The following is a 22418-nucleotide window of genomic DNA, read 5'->3' as shown; positions in this document are numbered from 1 at the left end:
TGGTCTGGATTATTAGTTAAGACAAACCAATTTTTAATTGCATTAATAAATTTGGTCAGATATGAAAGTGTCTTCAATTATAGCTTGCTTTTAATCCAGGCTATAGTGGAGGTTTTGTTTTCCTTCTATAGTCAGTAAAATGGAAAATAGCTTCTACTAAAAAGTTGAGGTTTTCTTAGGATTCATTGAAAAGTTTCTGAAAGAAGGCTCCTTCTGATGAATCTTATTTTCTTATAGCCTGCATCTTCACGGTTTAGCTGATGTGACATAGGTAATTATTTAGTCAGGACTCTGGGAGCGTATAAGATTCATAATTATATTCAAAGTCATTCAAAGGGTAATAATGTAAACTCTTCTTAACAAGGATGCAATCAGCTGGCACAAAGTGCTAATTAAGGAAATAGTATAATAGCCTCATTCAGTGTTTCAGTCTCTTAAACTGCTCTGGTCTTGGCTGGGAAGAAACTCTTTCCTTGCCTTGTGTTGTTTAATGTGTTAAAATCCTGGTGACTTCAAAGCGGCAGGGAGCTGTGGGGTTTAGTAAATGTGCTAACCAGCGTGGGAGCTGTGCCCCGCTTGGCCTGTGCAGCTCTTCCCTCGGCATTTGCTTGACCCGATGGCTAACAGCTGGGAAAATCCCTGTGCCCCCGCGCAGCCAGCACCTCCTGAAGCTACTTCTCCAGCTGAAGGACGTGGCGATCTTGAGTACCATGGAGTTAAATTCCTGTCCCGTTGCAGCTTTTATTGCTTCTCTTACAGCCGCTGTGCTGCCTTGAATGAGTCCTCAGCGTGGTGCTGCTGGTGGAGGTGGCTGGCACTTCAGCCATGAGCTGGACTCCGTTGGCCCAAGTGAGAGGATTCTGTTGAATCACTGTGTGAACTTGTGCTTGCTATCTTCAGCTATGCCCACAATAATTTGTCTTAAGATTTTTGTTGTTGTTGCCTACATTTAAGTGAGTTATCACAGAATCATAGAATGGTTTAGGTTGGGAGGGACCTCTGGAGGTCATCTGCTCAAGCAAGGCTACCTGGAGCAGGTTGCCCGGGAAAACGTTACGTTTTCTATTTTTCTGGAAAACAAGCATTGCTATGCATTTCATTCGTACCTGTTGCACTACACGTGACGTTCTTCAGAGACCAGTTGGATCTGCATCTTCTTGTGTTTGCAGATGCACAGCCAATGTCAGATCCGGCAGCAAGGTGCGTGCCACCCAGCAAAGCCCTCCTGTGCGTGTCCTGCTGGGTGCAAAATAGAAAGCCTTGCTTATTGCCTAAAGCTTGCTTTACTGTAGAGAAAACGAGAAAGGTAAAATATATCTTAAACCTTTTGTTTCTTTCCCTCCAAGCATAGGCTGGCTTTTGGTGAAGGAAGGCTTTCGTAACAGTTCTAGAGGTCTTGTCTGAAGCCTGTGGAATCCATTTGGTACTGACCTCGTCTGTGTGACTCAAATCATTTTAGATCAATGGAACTTTCAAGTTGCTGTGTTCAGAGAGATTGCTGGTATTAAAGCACATTGTTTCATATAACTCAGCATCCCAGCACTTCCTCAGCAACCCGTATGAAGGTGTGTGTGTTGGGGGGGCTTTCGCCAATTCCAGGTCCCCTTCACCAACAGCCCCTGAGCAAAGGATGACCTCAGGAGGGAGAGTTCAGGTCTTTGGGCGAAGTTTGTTGGCCAGCCTGGTCTTTTTCAAAACACAGGTTGGGTGAAGACATTGCAGGCTGCTTTTCAGACCACACAGTGACGTCTCAGCCCTTCTGACTGTGTCCAGCTCAAGAATCAGCAATGGTCTCACCCCCATTTCAGTCTTTATAGATACATGTACAAAAAGCTCTGTACTTAGAAAGAACATCAGTAAGGCCACAAAGTCAAGTATTTGAAAGCGAAGTAGTGCTTTCCAAAGAAAATATCCTGGATTTAAACATGAAAATTAAACTATAGCATTGGAAAGCATACTTATGAGCCCTTGTGTCAGGAAGAGTTGAAGTGTTTTGGCTCAGATGCTTCAGATCTAGCAGACACTTAGCAGAGGCAACCTTAAGCCTAAAATATGAAAAATTAGGGAAAACTGAAAACAAGCTTTGGAGGTGGAAAGAGTGAAAGATACTAGACAACGCGTCTAGCTCTGTCGAGAACCGAGCACAGTGACACACAAGTGGTGGCGTGGCAAAGAGCCTGTGTATTTTCCTGACACAAATACACAGTTGTTTGCAGGAGTGCTTGTGGATTGCACAGTCATTTTTCCAGGCCCCTGGGTAATGCTAAAACAGGAGTAAAATGTGATCTAAGCCAGTTAGTTATTCTGGCGTGCCTTTAATACACCAATCTTTGCTACATACCAGACAACCTACTGTATTTGCTGTGCATCCTAAAACCTCAAAACCAGACAAAAAAAAGTTAATTGTTAGAACATTCAAACTTTATTTTGAGATTTCATGATGTAGTACTCTGTGGAGGGAAAGATCACGTATCCTCATACGGTTGCTTTCAGCTGCGTTATCTGCAATTTTTATGGTGGTTGTGAAACTTAGAGTGCAAGAAGCTGTTTTCTATATCAAATTAACAGCTGGCACTCCCGTGTTAACTGAATTCAACATTAGCCCTTGTGATATAATATAACTGCCATAATAAATGAATACCTAGTGAAATATTTCTGTTATCGTGATTAAATTGTGGCAGTGCCCGCAAGCCCATCATCATGTTTCAGATCTTGATTGCATATGAAGTATTGTACTAAATGCCAAGTTGAGAAGTCTTAAGTCTTTGTAATGTTCACAGTTAATCTGTGGAATTTTTGGCTTTGAATGGCAGCTTGCTTTAAATGCATGCTTGTCTAAAAGTATATGCAAAGGCAAGACTCTTCTAGAGATTCAAAACAATTAAGTTTTTTTCTGGCCCAGCTGTCAGGCTAGAAGGCAGAAAGCAGAGATGTTCATGATCTCCAACTCATTTAGTAAATGGGAGCTGTTGTCTCCTAGGGCAAACTGTATATTTTCATGCCAAAGGCTGTGTATTTTACTTATTCCTAAAATTCTCAAGGTTATGAAAGAATATATATACATGCGTTGTTTTTTTCCTCCCATTCCCTTCAATGTACATAATACTGAATACAAATTAGGTTTCTTGTTGGCGTGCCGATTGTTATAAGTTGAGTATTCAGAGCTATTTGTCTTTGACGCATAGCTGACTTGGCATGCAAAGGACACGTGCGTGTTCTGTGTTAAATGGCTTAAGGACTGGAGGGACACAGCTGGAGCGCTTGGCAGACACCTCTCGTGTGCATGATTTGGAACAGAGCGCTCCGTCTCCTAAGACGAAGTGTCCAAAGTAGATCTTTCAGTAAAATTTTCATAAATATTTTCATTGCAAAGACTTAATCCTGAGCAGCTGAGGGAGAAAAAGGAAGTTGTGAGATGTGCTTTAATAATGGGCAGTGCAATGATTTCTAAAGCAAAATAAGCCTGTAACCAGCAAAGCCCGTTTCATGGAGTTGGCTTGTTCGTTATCAAGCTAATCAAAATCATGGGTATAGTACCAGTATTGGGGGGGGGGCAGGAAGGGAAAGAAAAGAAATAGAGGATTTTGCAAATACTTTGAAACTTGTGGGATTTAAAAATCCATAATTAAAAAAAACACACAAAAAAACAGTCCTAGTGGTCTGGCAGTCAGGTTCTCCCCCTCCTTTTCTTCTCTATTTCAAACTTTGTTTAAATAATTTTGCAGTGTGCTAAGAGATTGAATACATCTGTAAAGCACTAACATGAGGGAGTCTGTGCTCAAAACCAGGTTAGTTTATAAAGAAAAAAAAAAGTATGTGCCTTGAAATGGGTCCAGGGAGCTTCCTGATTAAAACATGAGAACTCAAGACAATCCAGTTTAAGTATATAAAACGTTTAGGCTGTAAAACACTGGGAGGTGGTACTTAGAGGTACCTGGATAATTTGCCCGGAGGCAGCGGAGGGGCAGCGCGGGTTCCCTCTTTGTATCAGATGCTTTCCTGTGAGCCAAGCTCTGGGGGGAAACTGAAACGCTGCTTCCTCTTCAGATGTGGGTTTGGATGTATGTTATGCTTCCAGTGTGTTTGTTTGCTCAAGCTTAGATGTTTTTAAACAGCAGTGCCTGTGATTTTACACGCCCTAAGATGACAGCTCAATAAGGGCTAGATCAGAAGGACTGCTTAGTTCTTCTCAACCACTGCTTCGTTCCAAATGGCAATTTTTGCTGTCAGATCAGCAGAAAATGTTCTTTCTAGTTGTTCCTAACATGAGGCTGTCACTGCGTGTCAGTGCTTCTAATCAAATGTAATGACTTAATTTACTGCCAGGTGGGAACCTTTTCCCTTCAAAATATCTTAAGCCTGAAGGTTTCCAACTGCCTGGGTCAAGGCACTGTCCCCTGCGATGGACCCAGCATGGCCACTGGCGGGCGTGCAATGCTGCCAGAGAAGTGTCCTCCAGCAAGGGCGGTCATACCCTTTGTGAAATCCTTGCTGAGCTGCAAAGATTGCCAAATCTTCCCTCAGTTGGCAAGCACCTAGGATGCAACTCGAGCCAAGGGAAGGGAGAGCTTGGTGCTCGGAGGTAGGAGTGCCTGGTCGAGGCTGCTCCGGCTCCGTAGGCGAAGCCAGCAGCAGCCCAAGATCACCCAGCCATCTCAGGGCCAGCCCAACAAGGCAGACCACAGCACAGTGGTGTGATTGTCCCCATACTTGGGTTAGATCCTGTCTCTGATGGAAAAAATCACCATGTTTCCTTGCTGAAAAGGGTTCAAATAGTCTCCTTTGGGTTTAAAAAAAAAAAAAAAATCAAATGCATTGCCTCCTTTGCTCTTAACGTTGGCTAATACTTTGCATAAGACTCTCTACTGTCTGTGAAACGTTGACTAAAATGAATTACCTAAAGGTGGGAGTTGGACTCACAGAGTCATATTTATAACCTGGGCTAGCCTTTGACAAGAAAAAAATAGCTTGAGGTATGCCATGTAACAGGAGAGTCTGGCTGCTATCAAACATGCTGCAAATGTATAGTAACGGGTATTGTATGTAGGAAATTCATCTTTGTAGTAGAAACCTGATGTTGCTGCTGTTCCCAGGGGGCGAGTCGAGTGAGGTTATTACCGCGGCTGAGCTAACAGAGCTTTGCTTATAGCATGCATGCAGACCAGACGGTTCTTCGCAGAAGGGTGACCTTTGCTGTATTTTGGTTTCAGATTTCACAGGGACCTATTTCAAAGTTTTTAGCTTCAGTCCACACCCTGCTGGTGGTTAGCTATAAAACTCTCTTTGAAGAAAACTTAAAAAAAAAAAAATCTGCCTTTTATTACCTTAATAAAGTTAGATAGAGGTCATTTGTTTACTCCTTTTTGTAATAATGCACTGCTGCCGCTGTTATTTGTCAATATAACTGATAGTTCAAAGATGGAATTAAAGCTGCAGAATTACCAGCTATAGTGTGTAAATGTGTAGTGCAAGTAATTCTATTTTATGGCTCTTCAGTTTATTAGTTAACTTGAAGAATGTGTGCTGGCATATATTTGTGCTGGGGAAACCATTCTGGTTCACATGGCATAATGCAATGTCCTCCCTCCAAGGTTATTTCACCTTCCTTCTAAACTTTTTTTGGTTATTCTCTCTCTCTCGCTCTCCAAAACCAATTTAAAGAAATACAAGAAAGCCATGTATAGTTGGATCCTGTCCCAAACGCTTTTGTTACAAGTGCTGGTGCTCACTAAACTTAAGTAGTCCACTGTGAAAATACAGCAGAACACCTCCTCTCCTTTCACTTTCTGCATTAATTCTTTTTAATAAGTTGAATTGGCTCCAGGAGGAGCCGCACGAGCACTGGAGCAGGTGCAAGGTCTCAACGGTGGGAACGTGCCAAGGACAGGGGAACCTGTCTGTACTGAGCTTGGGGCTGCGGTCCCAAAATCCTGTGAAGGGGGCAATGCTAGCTTATTCAGTCCATGCAAATACATATGTGGACGTTGTCTGCAAGCTAAGCCTTTTGTAAGGAGACTTGTTTTTAGGCAAGTCAGAAAGAAGAGGCAGTTTCTCTAGGCTTTGAGATACGAGCTGGCAGCTCCAGGTCATTAGGTTCCCCCTGCCCTGCCAGTACTCCCAAAATCTTTGGGAAAAGGTCTTATTTGAGGGGAGGCTCTTTGGGGTGAAGGCAACATTTTGGAGAAACTACATAGACTTCAAAATTATTTTAATTAAAACCTCCTTGTCCATTGTTTATTTTGGCAATTTTTAAGAGGCTCAGATATGTGTCAAACCTTCCAAGTTTTGAAAAGCTGCTCCTGTTATCTGATAGTTTGGAGAGTTTCCTGTCCTAGATGCTGGATTTGAAGAATGAAAGTGTCATGTAGGGAGGGGGAGGAAGAAAAATGGGGATAACCAAGCTGAAAGTGGGACTTGCGGATGTAACTGGTGCACAGAATGCAGAGGAGGAGTGAAAAAGCTGATGAAGCTTTAGGAATAAGCATTGAAGTGTGCCTCCGTATTTTATTATCCTTAGACCATAACATGCAGACGTATCTGTGCATTTGGCTCACCAAACTCTTACTGATTGCAGGAGGTGGAGGTATGGAGCGTGTGTGCAGGCAGGACAGTGGAAGGTGCCTCTGCTATTCGGGTTTTTCTCATTTTGCGTTAAGTCCTTGAAGTCAGTTTGCTGCTGGAGTAAAATAACCAACTGGCTCCCTTCATCTGCAAGCATTAGTGTGTCCTGACGTGGAGCTGGAGCGCTGCTGGGGTGTCAGACACATGGGACATGGGATGCTGGCAGCCAGGCAGACCGAGCACATTACAGCAGCGGGTGGCATTGTGCCATGATGTCCTATAGCAGCAGGGGCCTCAGCGCAGTTTGCGCACACAGAGCTGTGGCCTGGCACAGCTGCGCACTGGATGCAGCCACTCCTGGGCTCAAGCATCGTCCAGCCATGTCCCAGCTCCATGGGGCTGTCGGTGGGTGATGGTCCTGGTCTGGGTGCTTGGGATGGGGCATTGGGGTTGCTTTCTGTGGCACCATCCCCTTGTCTTCAGTCTGCAGCGTTCCTGTACAATGCAAAGCATCATAACTAATTTTTCTCATGAAAACCTTTTTATTTTACACTATTGAGCGGTGTGTAACATTGCTATTTTTTTAGCTCTGTTTCATGGTTATGTACAAGAAACTGAGGCAAAATATTGCCATGGTAAAACTTTATTTCATCAGGTAGAACAGGGTGTATTGTTCTCATACGTTAGCATTCTGCAACTTATAGACCAAAGTGATTTTTTTTGGTGAGAAAGAGTGGGGCTCTTCTTGGTTCTAGCAATGAACTTATGCATACGGCTGCAAGACAACTTTATATGTGAAGAAGTGACAATTGCATTGAGGAAAATGTGTACAAATAGGTTGGCTTAGCATAGCTCAGCCTGCCTCCCAGAGCGTCCTGTAACTAAAACTTGTGGTCTCTTTTCATCCTTTGAACAGTGTTATCTGACTTTTCCTTCCATCCAGGTTTTCATCAGTTAAATGATGTGTAAGAAAACCTAGTGTTGCTACTAACAAACTTGGCACAAAAATTGTTTTAACAGATTTAATGCAGACTTCACAACAGCAGAAAGCTGTTTGCTGTTGAAGTTGACTGAAATGTTTCCAGTTATTCTCTGCAGGTGGTGAATGATACGCACTCACAGCGTGCGTAGCTGTCCTGTAGATAGCAGTTCATGGCTTTTATCCTGGTGTGTTCCTCACTTTTTCCTTTTGTTTTTATATTTTTTCTGTGTTTGTTGTTGTTGTTGTTTGTCCCCCCACCCTCAACTGCAATGAAGCATTATCTCCAGAACTTTTTGTGCTTTTTCTTTTTGTTTGATGTGATGTGCCAGCTTCAGTGTAGATACTTAAGGAGTCTTATCAAAGTAATACTGGCTCAGTCAGAGTAAAGATGCTTTAGCTAAATAGACTATGGCTGTGTTTAAAAATAACAGCCCTGGCTGTGTCAGCGTGTTGGACGACCTGGTTTCAGCGTTAGATGAATCAAAAGAGGGAGGCTGAACGCTCCCGAATTTTCGACGTGATTAGCCAAAACGCTTAGAGGGAGCTGGTCATGCTGGGCCTTTTAAGCATGTGAAGGCCGCGTGTGGTGCCGCTGCCTCTTGCTCTTGTTGGGCTGGGTGCAGGCACTGCCCTCCCTCAGGTTCGGGTTCTTGTCCCTTCTCCTCAGGGCTGCCCTGTCGGCCATTGCTCCTGCGTGGGCCTCATGCGTAGGCCTCATGCCCTGGGGTGCCAGTTGGGTCCCCCAGCACTGCCCTGCCACATCTCTCCCTGCTCTGTTTCGGGGGGCTTGCTGAAGGCTGGCCTCCAGCACTGCCCCTTGTAAAGGGGCTCAGTTAACGGGAGAGCTGATGTGCAGGAGAAAAAAAAAAAAACATTTTTGAAAATACCACGTGCGTCTGATGTTTGTTTCATTTCTTGTTCAGTGTGGGTCTTCTATGCTTTTTTTGTTGTTTCTTGGCAAGGAGAATAGCATTACATTCTTGTACCAAGAGGAAGGGTATTAAGCTAACTTGTAAAAAAGATGATTTATTATCAAATGTAGTTTTTTATTTTGTCCACTGGAAATTTAAAAAGACAACAAAAAAAATCCCTCTAACCATACCCAGATTACTGGCTTCATTCATGCAATCTTTGTATCAAATTTGGATACTGTCTTTGTTAAATTATGGCTCCTCAGGGTTTTCTGCTACAGAGGCTTCTTCAGTCGGGAAATGAGGGTATAATAAAGAGGATCCAAGAACTGGACATAATGATTCTATATAATTGAAACAAACAATGCTGGGTTTGGCTGATGCTGGTTTTTCCATTATTTTTTTTGTTGGCGTTTGCTCATTTTGCTTTAAGCAGAGTTTAAAACTGAAGCAGCTTGGGTGTCTGAAGTAGTTGAAAGCCCAATAGCAGGCAATTCGGGCAATACTGTTAATCACTGTGTCCTATCTTTATGCACTTCCCCTGAATTCTGGCTTATTCAGGAAGTCTCTTTGATTAGAGCAGTAAATTCAGCAGGAGACATCCAGAGTCACCAGAGGGTGTAACTGAAGCCAGCCTGATACAGGTCTGGTTGTGCCTGAGGTTCCTGCAGCCTTGTGCCAAGCACTGGGCTCATGCCTGCCAAGGAGCGGTGCTGCTCAGAGCGGCGAGTACCTGGTGCTCCTCGCCGCTCTCTGGCATGCCACAGCTGGCTGCTGCTGTTGGCTTTCACTCCTACTTCTGTTATAAGGTGACCTTAATTGTAAGGGTAGAATCATCACAGCATACTTCAGGATGCAAACGGCTTTCTTTGCTAAGCCTTTGGAAAATGACTGTGCCTCTCGGGTGAATCAAGAAGCCAGAGCATGCTGCTGGCTCTCTCATTCTGATGCTGAACCGCTGCAGAAGAGGAGTGATGCCGAGTCCCTTGTCTCGTCTCTGCTGTGCCAGAACACTTGATCTTTCAGGGCAAAGAGCGTGTGGTGCTGTGGTTTTGCAGATACTATTCAGAGAGGAGGGAAAAAATTGAAATTTTGGCATTAACACTTACAAACTAATGTATAACCCTAGTAAAGCTGCTGAAGTCAAAGCTGTAGGTATCTTTAACGTCCTCTTAATCTGATTCTTTTTAAATGCTTTGGTGGTATTTTCTCCCCATTTTTGTTCTTAATAACTGTTGTGTCTTTGCATGTTGGTATACAATCAGGTACAACTTTGAGTCATACCTCATACCCAGAAATGTTTCTTTTCACTGTCTATTTCTGCATGTGCTGGTCAAAATGCCTTATTAATTTCTTTAATCCTAGAAATCCAGAGCAGCCTTTCCTAATGCTCTTTCTCATATTAAGGTTCAACTATATAACTCTTTTTCCGCTCTTATTTTTATACTGTCCATGTTAGAAACAGCTCTCAGGTAAGGTGAAAGCCCTTGCTATGGCTAATCGTATAGTGCTTTGGAAGGTGAAAACTGGATTCTTCATGTAGCAAAAAGCTGTGTGTGATTTGAGATCAGCACTTTCAGCACGCGACTACAGTGCATTATAGTCAAATATAGCAAATGCAACATTTTTAGTCTTTTTTTTTGTGTGCTATATATGCGTATGGCGCACACAAAAAATCTTTTTGATGAAAAAGAAAGCTGATGAAAGGGGTAAAACTGTATATAGCCCTGAGGAGAAACTTTTGGAAACATTTCTGTGGACTGTAGCAATGGGTGTTACATAAGAGAGGAAAAAAAAAGTTTGCCCTGAAGTGCCTAAATTACTAAAGCATTTTGAAAAGTAGGGTCTGTCTGCCTGCCTAGAGAACATTGCAATGTCCACTTATGACCAGAAGCGAGGTGAGCATTGATGTGTTGGAAAAACATAGTTATTTACAGGAGGCTGTGGGTTGCGAGGGTTACAAGGTTGTGTAACTCAGTGCAAGAGTAAACGTTCCAGTGGACATCCTCACGTTATTCAGTTAACTTGAAATTGTGTGAAATTCAGTCTCCTGAGTGGTCTGAGTTCGTATTTAGCACATGAGGATCTGATCTTTTATTTGTTTGTTCTTTGTGGTAAACTGAGCTAGTGCAGACTTGACTGAAGTGTGCAGTTGCACAGCTTTCTAATTAATTTGAGTGCTGTCTTTGGCATATTTGATGGATTGAGGGGTATAAAAGCACAACAGTAGAATTTTTTTCATGTGTGTGTTGAAGGATTTTGTTGTAGCATCTCGTGATGCTTGTGGGGTTTGCACTGGGCACGGTTCCACAGCTGGCTCTGGAGCCACAGAATTTCTCTGTCTCGGTCCCTGAGGCAGACGGAAGGCAGGAGCCATTCAGCCGCCCAGCTCATCCAGCCCGGGCTTTCTGCTTAATCACATCCCTGCCTCGAATTGCTTTCTGGAGAACTCTATTGTTGGTGAAAGCCTTACAACAAGGCAAACCCAGTTCAGACTTAGCTGGCTAATTAGGGTGCCCGGTTAGGGAAGTGTGAATACAGCCATTACACTGCCATGCCTGCACACATGTTCTTTGTGCAGTGGGGTCCAGATCCCTGGGTCCTCCCAGCTCTGCACAGATGACAAATCGATAACAAGTCTCTGTTTAGTTCTCAGCTCATCATTCAGACTGCTGTAATATTTGACTGCCCCATCTGCATATTGGCTTAGCCCATGGAAAGTCTTGGGCTGTGAGATTTTTTTTAAATTTTTTGATATAAACTGTGTAAGTGCTGCGGTGTTATTCTTCTCCTTTTAGGATATTTGAAGCCCCCAGTGACTGACAGCTGCTGGCGTTCCTCCTTTCTGCAGACAGGCCATAGTGTGAAACAGTTGGCATCCAGTAAATGAAAGCGAGTTTTGCTGTTGACTTCAGTGTGGTCAGAATCCACCTGGAGGCTTCAGGTTTTTAAGCAGTTCAGTTTGTTTGCATTCCCTCTTAAGAAAATAAACAAACACACACATCCTCATTTGTTTCTCCTGCTCCCCCTCACCCCATCTGTAGGTCAACTTCAGTATTAGGTACAAATATTCCCAATTAGGTTTTTCTTTCGTGTCCTTTTGTTTTAGCAAGGCTTTTATTACAAACAGTTTAAGCTCCCGCACTTTGGTGGGCTCTTCTTTTTCACTGAGGATGTAGCATTGAAGCTTGTTGGAAGTAGTCTTCAGAGCTGCCTACCTGCACCCTCCTTCCCAGCCGCCCCAGGAAAACGAGAGTAGGCACATTGCTGAGTTCGGGAGAGCTGGCACGCTCTCCAGATGAATTCATCGCTTCCTCAGGGAGCAGAAACAAATGATTTGCTCATCTCTGTGCTCTGATTGCCTTCTTTATCCATCCCAGCCAACGCTTCCTCTCTGAACAAGCCCTTAGTTCTAATCACACATTAAATTAATCTGATTCCGCCTCTAAGGACGGTATTTATACAACTATCTTTTCTTTCTAAAATCCTGTTGAAAATGCTCAATTCAGATGCAATGGATGTTTAAAGTTTTCGTTAGAGGTTGGGTGGCACGTTTTAAATAGTTGTGGAGGACTGATGCTGCCAGGTCTTGCTGCCTCCAGAGGCAAGCACGGTGACGTACCTGGTGGTTCCAAACTGCCTGGCTGTGAGAGGGTTTTCACATTGAAATGCCAATTGTCTCATCTTACATTGTGTTTTTTAGGTGAAAATTGGGCTTTTCCCTGCCTTGATTTTGTTCTTCAGCGTTTTTATAGTTTCATGTGACTTTTTTAATACCCTGCTTGGAAAATAATCTAGGTTAATCAAATACTTACTTTAATGATAAATACAGGTGTTCATAAGTGGCAATGTCTTGTGAAAGAGCCAAGTTATTTTTTTTCAAAGGTTCAACCTGAAGGTAATTTGGCGACAGGGATTGTTTTCAGTTGTTGATTTAAGTGATGTCACTGGTGGTTAACTAACCTCACTTCAAGTGCTTTAATTCCTATGATAAATACATCATCAAGACAATAACCTTTATAACCGTGAACCACTTGGGGTTTTACTAATTTAATTTTGCATGAATATGAACATGAATGTAGAGTGAGAATAAAATGACTATATACAGAGAGAATTTTTCTTAAACATTGGATTCAATACTCATGTGAATATGAACTTGCCTGATCCAGTTCAGGAGTGCACTTATTAAGAGTGCTGTTCGTAAGTACTTCAGTATCTGGATGTCAAATATGGTGCAAGTCCTTGGATTTTAGATGGCAATGATACAGTCAAGCTTTCTGTGCTGTTTCTAACCTGTTTTGAAAATAATGAGTTTGAATAAAACTTTCTGAGCTAAGTTGGTAGCATTTTATAAATCGGCATGCATGAAGAACCAAGTTCTTCTTTAGACGTTACTCATTTTCAGTTTAGAACTTACTTATTATTCCTATTAGTTTTGTTGATTGATTGGGTTCTTACCAGAATTAAACTTTGCGTTCTCAACAATGATGGAGCACACTGATTTTTGTCATACAATGTATATATTCGAGCTAACTCAAATTGAGTTATCTGGCCAAGAGCTCCATAGATTGGTTTAGAGATGTTAAACATGTCATTAGTGATCTAAAACTTGGGTATGTATTAGTTGAATTTCTTTTCTAACTCAAAACACTAAACATATTTGATTGAAGTATCTTAAGTGTCTCCACAAATGTGAGTAGAGTTATAATAACAGTTTGTGTACTTTGAAAATAAACACTTGAGTTGGGGCAGTCCTAGGTTAGCATTGTTTGTAGTAAAGAAACTCAGACTAGGCTTAGCTCTCTCCTGAAAAGTTTTCTTACAGCAGTGTTTCCTAAGCAGCATGTTCAACTTCTTGTAGATAAGGGTACATGTGAATTGTTTTTGTGGTAGAAATGTGAAAAGGTGAGGGAGTTTCAACTTTTTAGTTCTAGAAATCTTTGTATGTATGTAAAAAGACAGAGGAGGAAAAAAAAGATGGCAAGTAAAATGATTAAGTAGAGAATTTTCCTTTAAACATTGGGTTCAAGATGTAGGACATATCTGTAATCATGTTTTTAGAAATGAGTCCATATTAAATGGACTCTCTGCCAACAGCATCTGGTTGCACTTTATGTACGTGTTTTCTTTCATAAAGAAAGCAAACCATATGACATAACCCCAGTCAGATAAAAATGATTGTTTATAATACTTTGTTTATTTATATAGCACCACGAGATGAAATATTTCTTCATCTGAAAACTTTGCAGCACACTACAGAGGTGAGCAAATGACATCTGCATTCCCTCATGAACGGTCTGGGGTACTGGGTGGTGTGGATAATAAGTCCTGGGACATAAAGGGACATAAAATTAGGATCTGAGTCGGTAATGGAATGTGAGCCTGATAATTTCAGGTGCCTTTGGAGGTAGTGCCCCACATGCTCTGCTGGCAGTGCTGTGCTGGTAATGCTCCCAAAGCATTGTGTGGATTCAGCAATGGTGAGGCTAAGCGGTGACAAAGCCTTAAAGACACCATGCCTTTGAGGACTAGTAGCAAGCCCCTGGTGCTGTTTGCTGCTAAGAGTTAGGTTTGGAAGCAGTGGTCTGCTTTTAATAAAATAGACTGCACAGCAGTCGTTCGCATGAGCTGTTCAAACTAATTTGAACAGGTTGATCTTAACGATGCTTTTTAAAGTGGCTTTTTCACAAAAAGAGCCACCCCTGTGGGGCTTGTAAAGAGCTCCAGCCTGGACAGACCTTTTGTGTTCAGCGTAGGAAGCAGCAGAAAGACAAGAACTGGAAATTCAGAGGTATGATTTCCTGCAATAAAAGGGCAGTGAGCTGTGAGCACCCCCTGAGCAGGGGGAAGCTATGTGGTGGGGCTTCACCCGTTGTAGTGCTCAGCCACACGTCTCATCGGCACGTGCTGACCCGTGTAGCTATGGGTGCCAGCTGTAGCTTTCTAATGTGAAATCTGGTCCACCTGCAGTTGCAGAAAAAGCTGTGGACTGAGGAGTGTTTAACTGAGTATGGATGTACTGTACTTCTGTCTGGAGGTGTTTGGAAGGAGCAATTTCCATATAGGCTAGCAGATGCTTGAGAGATGCGGTGGGGAGGGAGGCAAATATCATCTGCCATTGGGTTTATTTCTTGCCATAGTAGGCTCTGATCAATTGTGCACCAGGAAAGGAAGTTTTGACAATTTATACCTAGATAAAATGTCTTTGTGTGATTAACTGTCTTCACCTGGGATCCAGGATGACTTTTGTTTTGGATTTTCAATAGATTATTTGTTAACAGCATAACTTTTTTTTTTGACTTAGTCATGAGAATGATGGTCGTCTAGAACAGATTTTTCATTGCAATACTAGAACAAAACGAGAATTTAAATATTGTGGTTATTAGACCTGTTAAAATTAAGCATTCTAATTAACAGAGCTAAACACGGCTTAATTACTTAATGTAATTAACAGAATACATATTACTTTTTTGTTGCTAGGCTGGAAGATTCTTAGCCAAGCACGAGCTTTTGCTGTGCATGATGACCCTGTAAAGGCTTTTGGGACTCTCTCCAGCTGGCAGCTTGGCACTGCTGAGCAGATGTGGCTGGTCTCTGGAGAGCTGCTCTGTACTGCTGGCTTTATTAATTCCTGATGTTCATATTGATCTGTGGGTCCAAACAAATGTAAATAGTCTCATATGGAAAAGACATAATATATGAGTTCCTGTCGGTCTCTTCCTGATATGTTCAGGATACGTTTTGGTAGGTCTAAGATAGGTCTTACTTCTTGTTTGTACATGTGTGTGTTTTACAGGTTTTTGGCTTCATGTTCCACTCTTCATGATTCATAGAGCATCAAAATATGCAGAAACTGTTCTCAGCACTTTTGTAGACCTCTCCAGATGATAATTTTGAATACTGCTTTTCACGCAAAGCAAGTGGGCGAGCTGGAGGAGCATTCAAGTTTTCTGGAAATGCCCACGATTACTGAGGAACTGCTTTGCAGTTATCTTCTCGGAAGAGAGTTCTTCCACGTATTTAATGATTAAAAACTTGAGTTTGAGAGGGAGTGAATTTTCCTGTGATAAGGACAGATGGTGTTGAAAAAGCAATTGAGAATTTGTTCTGATGGACTTGAGTTTGATTTCTCCTAGAATCTAATTTATATCCACAGAAGGCAGGCAGTAGTAAACTGGGATTAGTATGACAATAAACTAAAATCAAAAGTTGCAGCTTATTGTGTTAAGCTGGGGAGTATAGTCACGTTGTTGTGTGTATGGGAAGTCTTTGCTTGCCACCTTTTAGGGTATTATAGTCAAAATACTAAAGTGAAGATTTCTTATGCTTCTGAAAATTAAGAGGGAAAATTGAAATGGTTTAGGAGCATGTTGGAGATGTTGATCACAGGGAATTTCAGATAGTGTTGTGAAGCTTCCCAATGGAGGATGCCAATGGATAATGAATTTCCCTCTTCATTCATATGCTAACACAAATAAACGTGCATGTTATGGCAGCGAAGGCGTTGCATTAATGCACGTTACTGACCTCATCCCAAGAAATGTACAACACAAGCCAACTTCTGATATAATTTGGGGAAAACATTGATTTAAATGCTTAGTGAAAACAGATGTTTGAGAGGTTTTTGTGGATATGTTAAACTCTTAAAAAAAAAAAAAAATCTTGTAATCCTGAATGGTAATTATAATAGCTGATTGTTTATACCTTTCCAATACTTGGTCTCTGAGGCTGTGTTTTAGTGATACTGGCTTTGATAATTTCTACAAGGGAAGCACTTGCTGTTCAGAAACTGGATTCGGATTGAGACCACCCAATAGTCACTGAATAGCAGTCATGGAGATATGTATGTTTTCATTTAGCATAAACATTTTGAATTTAATGACTTCCTGTTTCTAAGGATGAAAATAATCTTAGTTTTCTTTTTAAAAAAAAAAAGGGGGGGTGGATATTAAAACAGGAAACATGAGTACATGACAACATTTTGCTGGTAAGCCTATAGGTTGATGCTCAACAAAGAGCTAACTCTAAGGAAGGTTCCTGAGATGTTATGCTATTAAAACATGCAATTTATAACATTCTTCTAAGTTTTTGTTGACTGTTTTTGTACAAATACCCAAACTTGTGCATTTTTTAAAACAGAAATAAAATGAGCCAGAAGACAACAGATGAGGAAGGAGTTGGGTGGCCAGGAAGACCACAGAGAATAAGAATATGGAGGGGGTGTTAAGTTGCATGTTGACTTAATGCAATGTTACAGAGGATGGGTTTTCTGTTTAAACAGATAACAAGCCTCTGTTTGCATTATCCCAACCCAATCTGAATAAGTACATAATGCTATAGAATAGTAAAAAGAAAAATTTAGATAAAACCTTAGAATTAGACTGGAATCATTAAAGAGAATATTCAGCAGTCACACTCAAGTTGAAATGTCAATTAGTTCTATCCTAGTGTTGCTCTTTTTTTGTAACTGAATTTGATGTACAAGTTATTAAGATGGCAAGCTTTTAGAAGCAGCGTATGAAAACAACCGTATTCATTTTGTCTTTTGAGTTTAGCTGGCTTAGCAGTGGAAATGAGTGATTTGCAAAGACTAGTAAGGGCTTGTGTAAATTCACTGAGGTGTGAATAGTCAGGAAATGTTACACTCTTGTAGTGCTATTTTATTTTATACTTGAACTCAGTAAATGGTGTTGGCCTGTGATGTATATCTTGTGCAGTATTACATCGCCACTTCATGCAGTGCTCTGTTTGATCAGTGCATGTGTTCTTCGTCTTTTTAAGTAATTTCTGTTGAAGGGATCACAGTGTGCACAATAAATCCTGGTAGCAGAAGTTCAGGATCCCGTTAGAAAGGCGCCTGTTGAGAGGCGAGGAGGAGGAGGCCTGCATGGTTGGATTCAACTTTGGGGCTGAGAGGGGGGTCTTTAAACCAAACTAGGCCTCATCCCACCTTTCTTGGGGGAGGAACATATAAAACTAAATAGCATCCTTTTTGTTTAGCAATAATGTGCATATGTATTGTTCTTACTGTACACTTGAGCACCGTTTTGACTTACAGCTTTGAAAAAGGAAATATAATTCCTTTCCAAAAGAGCTTTGTTAGAAGTGTGCTGGAGGATCCTAGGTTAAGTGAGTCAGCTTGACTAAGTTGCAAATAATGCATTGTCTCATAACTGAATAAAAACAGAAAACTTCCTTTCTGAAGGGGGAAAGAAAGGTTAACAAGTCATGTTCTTGTACCCCGATAACTCGTATTTTCAAGAATACTAGATATATGTTAAACTGCAACATTCATATTGACTTGGAGTTAGAGTTATGGGACTTGGACAATAATATGTGTATTGTGAAATGCAGGCTCTTCCTGAGTTGAAATGTAAGAATTTCCTTTAGCTTTTGGTGTCAAAATAAGTTAACAAATTGAGCAATCTTCTGAAGCTTTGTGTTCTGCAGGCATTCATCAAAGTAGGGATTTGTCTTACGAATGTAAGTAAATTGGTGTATTATTATTGTTTACATCTTCTGTAAATTGACTGTACCACTTACATATAGTTCTAATGGTCCTTTTTTTTCCCTTTTTTCCTTTGGAAATCTGGAATCCCTGTGGTGAATGACAAACCGGGATTGCATCAGTTAGACTTTGTTATAATGGCTTTTGCAGCAGTATCTGACAGGATCTGTCTTTCGTCTCAACTTGGTGATATCAACCAGACAAAACTGTGCAGCAGCAGTATTTTCACTGCATGACCCTAGATCTATTCCAATTATCTTTCATTTTAAAAACTGTGCATTTATTTTCCTGTATTACTATTTTATAGTATTTCCTCAAACCTTAAAACTAGTCTAATTTTCAGCTTGGAATTTATCTTTTGTATTTCTTGTAAGTGGCAAAAGTTGTTAGAAACTAAAGCTTGGCAGTGGGGAGGAAAAAAGTTAAGACTTGCGTATCATAGAGCAGATAGAAGTCTTGTTGCTTTTATATTTGAAACAGCTACTGTCGTCATGTAGACACTGAAGTTCTTTATTTGTTCTTTTCTATTATCTGAAATTTCTTGAGTTGTGTGACTGTCTCATAAAAAGCACAATCTCCCCTTAATAATGTTGACTTGGAATGTGTCCTAACCTGTGCAGAAGTTTAGTTTTATACCATAGGCAATAGCATAAGGAATTTTTCAGTGCCAGATACAAAGACAGCAGCTGTTGTTCGTGTTGCCTTCCTGATACTGCCGATATGGGTGCGCTCATCTGATGATACCTGCTCAACTGTAGACCTTCCTTTTGTATGTCTTTGTTTCTGCCTGGTTTTTGTTGTGTAAGGCATGGGTTCTTTGTGGGTATTCTTTCTTCCTCTCTCCAAAGCAGTAAGTGCCTCTTATCTCAGGGATTTTTGAGTGCAGCCTTCCTTTATAGACATTTTCACGACAGAAAACAGTCAGTCTTCTTGGACAACAGTAATTTGGCAAAAACAATGTTGTTGCTTCTAGTGTGTGTTTTTTTCTTTTTTTTAATCAAGGCAATAAATGGCAATGTTCTTCTCTTTGAGGAAATATAATTATTCATCCCTACTGAAATATTTTAAAGAGTATGTTTTGTAAGAAAAGGCTTCAAAATTTAAAAGGCAAAAAAGCCAAATATACGTGTGTATATCTGCATATATATCTACCACTGAGAACAGAAATATATCTTAAAGAATTGTGTTCTCGCCAAAGGCAAGAACAAAGTTATGTTACAATTTTGCATTGTGTTTACAGCTAAAAACATCATTCTACTTTGCATTCAGAATGATGCGTGTGACAGGCCATTATCTGGATTATTCAATGGGTGTAATTAAGCGTTTACCTTCTTTTTTCTTTCATAGTACATGTGCTGGGGTTTATAAATTCGAAGTAATAATAATCTGTGCATTTTAAAACAGCATTTGAATAACTATTTTGGGAGGTTGATCAAAAGGATTTATTTTGAAGCTTTTTGTGCCCAAAATAGATTCCTTTATCTTTTTTAAGATGGGCATTGAAATACAGCCTGCATTGGAGTTGAGTGCAGAAAATATCCTGGCCTGTGGTGACATATCCAGGATTTCAGACCATGTCTGTAAATCCCTGGGCTCTTGGTCTTTGGGCAAACACTTGGCAGTAGTTCTTAACACTGATGCCTCAAGGTGTATTGATATTTTCCTTTTGAGAAGTAGGCATCTGCGTGAAAACCTCTGCTCCAGCCAATACAGTTCATATGGCAAGAGGAGAAGCTGGAGCAGGACCTGATGCCTTCTCTCTGGAGTTCAAATTAGCCTTACTAGTACCTTTATTAAAACTGCTTTAGAAAGATTTTATTTTGAATTCACTGTCCACTTTGTATTGAATGGAAAGGAGACATGAATTTACCTGGAAATGTGAATTTAAGGTAACTTTTTTAAAACCCTGTGCATACCCCACGGAGAAGCTGCCTTGCTTTGTGTTGGGGATATTGGGTAACAGGACTTGCTGTGCCCCTGGCAGACCCGTGCGTGCTGCAGCACCTGCTGCTGACCACTCGTGGTGTGGGTGCTTGGTGGAAGGAATGTTTCATTTTAAAGTTTCGGAAGTGCACCGCATACCTCGGAAGTTTTTAAATTCTCCGAGGGATTCTGGTTGTGCTGGCCTGCAGGACCTTGGCCTGCAGCAGCACCGTGGGCCTGCCTGCCTTCCCTGCTGTGGCGAGAGGCTCCCGGTGTCCCCAGTATGCCAGGGTCTTCTTGGGGTATGGAAGAGCACCCAGAGCCACCACAGCCCCTCTGGCAGGGAATTGGTGCCCGCACTGCACAGGGAGGTGGCTCAGGGGTCACGACTTGGAAACCCCTCCTGGAGACCAGCGCCTTTCACTTGCCCTTCCTGGAGTTCCTGGAAAGAAACGTTTTCTGCCTCACTGGTGAAAGATGTGCTTTCCCTCTGAAAGAGGAACCGTGAAATGTGGGTAGTCAGATGTTTCAGAAATGTGGGTAGTCGGATGTTTCAGCAGTCATAGAGGAACGGTGGCACACGCGGAGGAGCCGGCTGTGTGAAGTGCTGGGCTGGAACTGCAGATTACTTCTGCAGGATGCTCAGGATTCAATTCCTTAATCAGTTTGGAGGGATTTTGCTTCATGTGCCTTCTGCAGCTGATGCTGTTTGCTGCAGAAGCAGCTCAAAACCAAAATTCCCTCAGATTCTGTCAGATTTCTGTAGAAACTAATTTTATACCATAGCTGCAGACTGAAAATCAAGTTGTTTTGCATCCTTTCCACTAGAAACACACAAAATCAAGTTGATGCATACTAAATGCAAATATATTGGTCCTCGCTTCTTTGCGGACAGTGCAGTCAGTCTTCTCTTACTGATCATTTTCCATCTCAGATGCTTTAAAGAACAGAGTGCACTTAAGCTGTGATCACCATTCATTTGATAAAGTTGTGAGATGTCATTGCTTGAAGCAAAACACTCTTAATATCGTGCTTGAAACATTCAGCTCGTGTCTTGAGAAAAGGCAATTCAGTTGTCCAATTTATTCAAGTCCATGTCTTCACTTCTAAAAGGAAAAAAAAATTACAAATTCTAGGGAAAATTTGAACAGTGTGAAATCATACAAGAGGGAAAAAAGTCCTTGTTAGTGGAGATATTGCTCAATTGGTAACAGATCTCCCGGGGTTTTGTTTCTGATAAATAACATAACAATGCTTCCCAAAAACAGAGATGTGTTGCATCTTCACTGTGCTTCAGCTGATTTTAATGACAAAACATGTTTATTCATACTGGTGGCCCTTTGTGGGTTTTGGAGATGAGGAGGAAAAAACTGGAAAGGGATACTGTTGAATCAGTTGAGAAATTGGAAACAACAACTGCAAAGAGGCAGAATGTTTGGGTTTTTGTTAATGTGGCATTAAGCCTTAGCTTCATAGACATGGAAGAGGTAAATGTTGGCAAGGGAAGTGTTTCTGCCTCTGCTTTGGCCCTTTAATACTGCTGGCCCAAGCATTTGTGTGGCCACAGTGTTTGATGCAAAATATTAACTTTCTCTTTTGCATTGTTTTATGCGTGGTGTTATTTTGGTGAATTACTTCCCTAGTCATTTCTCACATGGACATGTTGAGTTGCATTTCTAATTCATTGTTTGCTTTATATACTGTGCATTTTCTACTCTAATGAATTTACTGTGGTATGCAGCCTCCTGCACGTTCGTAATTGAGCTTCTACTCCCTGGTATTCCAGAAGAGCCGTTGAAGAGATAAGAAAATACTTGACGTGGTCATTAAAAATCATTATTCCTCTGAAGGGTCACTTGTTTTGAATTACATTTGGAAGCTCAACCAGAAAATAAACAGCAGCAGGTAGTTCTCTTTAAGCAGTCACCCCTGAAGGTGTTTTTCTTTCAGTATGTATTTTCTAATTTCTTTTACAGTATAGTTATATGTTAGCATTTTTCCCTTATCACAGCCATTAAATTAGTTCATTAAATTAAGTTTTCAAATGAATCAGATGTTTGAGTCAAGCATCACAAAGCAGAAGGAACCTTCAATTCCCAATTATGAAGCTAGCTAGCTGCCTTTTATGTGCTGCTGATGGCTTTCATGAATTTTGTCAGTAACGGAGGGGCCGGTCTGGCTTTCATTGAAACTTAATGCAGATTTCTCGTGCCTGTCAAGAGGGGTAGAGGAAAGCTGCAAAATAGCTTTTAATGATAAGCTGTAGCTGGCTACCTTTGATAGAAAAAGATAGTGTGCCTTGAAAAATAGGCTTATAAACATGCTAAAAGGGAAGAATTTTACAGCAGCACAGATAAAAGCAGGCGGTTTTTAAGAACATGTGGCTGATGCTTAAAAACCAGTTGAGGAGGCTTGCAAGTCTCCATCGACGTGTGGGAGTCCGAGCGCTGGGACGGGGGTCGTGGCGTGGTGCTTGTGGCAGAGCAGAAGGCCCTCGAAATAGGTAGGGCTCCAAAAGTAAATCTCGCTCTGT

The 22418-nt window shown here is 41.3% G+C and overlaps 1 protein-coding gene across 6 annotated transcripts in view; it reads left to right on the top strand.

The window, feature by feature from the left end:
* ADD3 (adducin 3) overlaps positions 1-22418 on the top strand; it is a 99930-nt gene that overhangs the window by 6000 nt on the left and 71512 nt on the right. The window contains exon 1 of one of the 6 annotated variants that reach the window (XM_050712012.1): positions 17854-17937. The exons of the other annotated variants lie outside the window; for them this stretch is intronic. The gene's annotated coding sequence lies outside the window, so the exon portion shown is untranslated. Of the gene's footprint in view, positions 1-17853; positions 17938-22418 lie in introns of those variants that run through there. 6 annotated transcript variants of the gene reach the window in all.

This window comes from Cygnus atratus, chromosome 7, assembly GCF_013377495.2.
Source record: "Cygnus atratus isolate AKBS03 ecotype Queensland, Australia chromosome 7, CAtr_DNAZoo_HiC_assembly, whole genome shotgun sequence".
In the NCBI taxonomy this organism is placed as follows: domain Eukaryota; kingdom Metazoa; phylum Chordata; class Aves; order Anseriformes; family Anatidae; genus Cygnus; species Cygnus atratus.
Note: the sequence above shows the minus strand (reverse complement) of the source record. Positions and strands in the feature narration are given on the sequence as shown.